Genomic DNA, 4558 nt, shown 5'->3' with positions numbered 1-4558 from the left:
TACACATATCAAGTGAAACTTGGGTGGACATCAATATAGGCATCTCTCAAAAGGCAAGGTAGACCACAGACATCCAGACATCTTTCAATAGTAAATTCAAAATCAGTGGACTTCAAAACATTATACCTGCCTGTACTCCATTCTGTTAGTCTTTTGAGTCATAGGGTTTGTTCAGCATACCACTTAGAATGCATGTCCAATACATTGCTTCATTCTAAGTGGTATTGCAAAGCCATTTCAGTGGACTTCAAAACATTACACTGTGCACCTGTAAAAATGTGGACTCCATTCTGCTAGATGCAGTCAAAGATTGGTCCTAGTGTTTTTAAGTAAACTAGTTTTCACTATCTATATTATATACTGTATGTAGATTATGTGTACGTTCTATATACTCTGTTTATTGCTGTCAGCACCATTTCACAACGTTAAATTCCTGGTAGATGTAAATGTACTTGGCGAAGAAAGTTCTGATTCTGGAGTAATCGTAGCTTGAATTCCCCCCACCCTTTACGCATCCCTGTTCCATGGCCGGCCCCAGGGTCGGCACACTCACTTTCTCCATCTCGGGGGGTTAGTAAGGGGCTACAGTTATTGACATTGGGCTCCTCAGGAACCACACTTGACATCCTGGCCTTGTCAGGTTTCCAGTAGCCTGCGTTATAAGGAGGAATATAGGAGTTTACTCGACACAATTTAACTTTCCACTTGCTGTTTTGACCTTTTTTCACTTCACGACAAGCCAGTGCTTTACAGGGCATGCTTTCCACACACGGCGAGCGGCGGCGGAAAGCGAGAGCGAGAGATGACGGCTCATGCTCTGGAACGGTGAAGCGCGGGCTAGCAAGCACACACACGTGCAGATGGAGACACCGCGTTCCCATGTCGTAGTAGTGCATACTAGACATGAGAGGAGGGGAAGTCGCACTCACAGCAGCAGACGCTGGCTACGTCCCAAATGGCACCCTATCCACTCTTTACCCTCTCATACACAAACATAGGGTGCTATTTGGGACGCAGCCTATGTTTGTGTACGAGAGAGTAAAGAGTGGATGGCCAGTACTGTAGCACATAGAGGTCTCTGTGCGCTGATTGGACGATGTCATTGTTTTCCAGACAGTGGGGTTGTGACACACAAAACTCAGCTCTGACTAACCTCTCTTCTCACACCCAAATAAGTCATATGCCAACACACAAAAGCATGCACAGTGTATAACAAATCCACAAGCGTATACATGCATACACACAGCCGCGCACGGGACACAAGCATGCCCGCACAGACACACACACATCAACCCACTCATACCATTTCCACCCCTACACGCGCAGACAAAGGCGTTAGAAACAAATGTTTGCGCATAGAGGCTATAGTAGCCATATGCACACGGTGCTGAATGATGATGTCACACATGCTGTCCAGCCAATCGGTGGGCAGAGGGGCCAGAAGACTCACAAGCAGTGGTTAGAGGTTCTCCACACGCACACGCTAGAGAGCAGACGCACGCACACACACACATCTGCAGAAGCTTGTCAGCAGCACTGGCATGTTGGCGGCCCACCGGGCTGTGCTCACCTCTCCTCTTGAGGGACTCAGCGATCAGGGCGGAGAATGTGGATGTAACACATGGCCGCCTGAGGGACAGAGGAACAGGAGGAAAAGAGGTGAACAGTTTAATCACAGATACCAACACATCATTAACTAGGCGTCCCACAGTAGGAGCGCTGATCTAGGATCAGTTCTAACTTTGAGATCACAATTAATAAGATTACATGGACAGGGGGGAGATGATTCTAGATCAGTACTCGTACTCTGAGATGCTCTGATATGGCCCCTGAACACTATCACAGTGTAACAACCCTAGTCTTGGCAAGTGCATTATAAACACTGTGGCAGTCTCAAGTAGTTTGAATTACCCCCTAAAAACGTTTCAATGTTGTCAGAGGTGGGTTGGTACAGTGGGTATCATAAGTATCTACCCCACTTAGATTTCTTAACATTTTATTGTATTACAAAGTGGGCTGTGAAGGAAAATGTTATGTTTGTGCTTTTCTAATAACCAATTTGACTGGGTTCATGCAAGTGACTTTGGGAGGAATCCTCACTGTCAGTATAAGCAATTTGGCTGTATGCCCAGAACATTGCATTGAGAACGAAGAGGGATATCTCAATTTCAAGATGAAGTCACATGCATGAACCAAAAGTTAATGATTAATTAATTATGAATAATGAATCATGTAAATCATGCAAATATAACTTGCCTGTGTAAGCAGTATATAACTAACAGGACTGCCCCGACGGAGCTCCCGACTAACATGTACTATGGTGCATTAAGTTTCTCCAGCTTGCTGATAATAAAGAATGATTCATTTAATATTGACTTCAGGTGTCCCTGGTGGTAATTTCCATGAGAGCTTAAAATTGATTTAATTATTTAAAAAATTGGCAACGATCTACACAAACTACTCTTTAATGTCAAAGTACGGAAAAAAATTCTAAAATTTCTTAAAAAGTAATGAAAAATTAGACACTAATATTCCTTGATTAGATCAGTATTCACCCCCGAGTCAATTCGCATACCACCCCAACAGATCCACAGATGACGCAATCTCAATCACACTCCACACTGCCCTTTCCCACCTGGACAAAAGGAACACCTATGTGGGAATGCTGTTCACTGACTACAGCTCAGCGTTCAACACCATAGTGCACACAAAGCTAATCACTAAGCTAAGGACCACGGGACTAAACACCTCCCTCTGCAACTGGATCCTGGACTTCCTGACGGGCCGCCCCAGGTGGTAAGGGTAGGCAACAACACATCTGCCATGCTGATCCTCAACACTGGGGCCTCTTAGGGGTGTGTACTTGGTCCTCTGTAGTGGAGCAGGTCGAGAGTTTCAAGTTCCTTGGTGTCCACATCACCAACAATCTATCATGGTCCAAACACACCAAGACAGTTGTGAAGAGGGCACGACAAAACCTTTTCCCCCTCAGGAGACTGAAATGAATTGGCATGGGTCCTCAGATCCTCAAAAAGTTCTACAGCTGCACCATCGAGAGCATCCTGACCAGGTGCATCACCGCCTGGTATGGCAACTGCTCGGCATCTGACCGTAAGGCGCTACAGAAGGTAGTGCGTACGGCCCAGTACATCACTGGGGCCAAGCTTCCTGCAATCCAGGACCTACATAAAAGGCGGTGTCAGAGGAAAGTCCATAAAATTGTCAAAGACTCCGGTCACCCAAGTCATAGACTGTTTCTGTGCTACTGCACGGCAAGCGCTACCAGAGCGCCATGTCTAGGACCAAAAGGCTCCTTAACAGCTTCTACCCCAAGCCGTAAGACTGCTGAACAATTACTCAAATGGACACCAGACTATTACATTGACACCCCCCCCATTTGTTTTGTACACTGCTGCTACTCACTGTTTATTATCTGGAGAAGTTTCAACTGTGCCGGACAGATGGCAGGCGTTGTGGCGTTGTGCAGGCAAGCGGTTTGCTAATGTCAACATTGTGAATAGAGTGCCCCATGGTGGCGGTTGGGTTATGATATGGGCAGGCATAAGCTAAGGACAACAAACACAATTGCATTTTATCGATGGCAATTTGAATGCACAGATATACCGTGAAGAGATCCTGAGGCCCATTGTCGTGCCATTCATCTGCTACCATCACCTCATGTTTCAGCATGATAATACCTCAAGGATCTGTACACAACTCCTGGACACTGAAAATGTCCCAGCTCTGCCATGGCCTGCATACTCACCAAACATGTAACCCATTGAGCATGTTTAGGATGCTCTGGATCAACGTGTACAACAGTGTGTTCCAGTCCCCGCCAATATCCAGCAACTTCTCATAGCCATTGAAGAGGAGCGGCACAACATTCCACAGTCCACAATCAATAGCCTGATCAACTCCATATGAAGGAGATGTGTCGTGCTGCACGAGGCAAATGGTGGTCTGATCCACGCCCCTACCTATCATTAAGGTATCTGTGAACAACAGGTGTATGCATATCTGTATTCCCAGTCATGTGAAATCCATAGACTATGGCCTAATTTATTTATTTAAATTGACTGATTTCCTTATATGAACTGTAACTCAGTAAAATCTTTGAAATTGTTGCACACTGCGTTTATCTTTTTGTTCAGTGAATACTTATGCCACGCCTATATTTTTGTTATTTAATTTGTAAACATTTGTAGAATTTACTTTTCACTTTCACATTATGGAGTATTTTGTGTAGATTATGACAAAAAATAAAGCAACAAAATGTGAAGGGGGGGGGGTGACTACTTATGATACCCACTGTACACATCTCTGCACCCTATACATAACATAACATAACATAACATAACCTATAACATATCCCAGTAACCCAGTCCTACTGTACCTCGGAGAGGTCTCCGTTGCGGACGTGTATCTTGGCCATGCTCTCCAGCCAGGTGCGCCGGAGCTCAGGCGTGCTGGCGTAGGAGTTGGCCAGGCTGTACTGCAGGTCCACCAGCATCTCCGGGTCCTTCTCGTGCTCCTTCATCTGGGACGTGGCCATCAG

General features: G+C 45.5%; 1 long non-coding RNA gene across 1 annotated transcript; it reads right to left on the bottom strand.

Moving 5' to 3' along the window:
- Positions 1-557: 557 nt before the first annotated feature.
- On the bottom strand, positions 558-4495 carry LOC112079983 (uncharacterized). Its single transcript, XR_002896100.2, has 3 exons — positions 4397-4495; positions 1571-1629; positions 558-652 (listed from the first exon to the last, which is right to left on the bottom strand). It is a non-coding gene; the product is annotated as an uncharacterized lncRNA (long non-coding RNA).
- Between the last annotated feature and the right edge of the window lie 63 nt (positions 4496-4558).

The sequence above is a fragment of the Salvelinus sp. IW2-2015 genome, unplaced genomic scaffold (genome assembly GCF_002910315.2).
Source record: "Salvelinus sp. IW2-2015 unplaced genomic scaffold, ASM291031v2 Un_scaffold10751, whole genome shotgun sequence".
In the NCBI taxonomy this organism is placed as follows: domain Eukaryota; kingdom Metazoa; phylum Chordata; class Actinopteri; order Salmoniformes; family Salmonidae; genus Salvelinus; species Salvelinus sp. IW2-2015.
The sequence above is the reverse complement of the archived record's forward strand: the minus strand, read 5'-3'. Positions and strand labels throughout refer to the sequence as shown.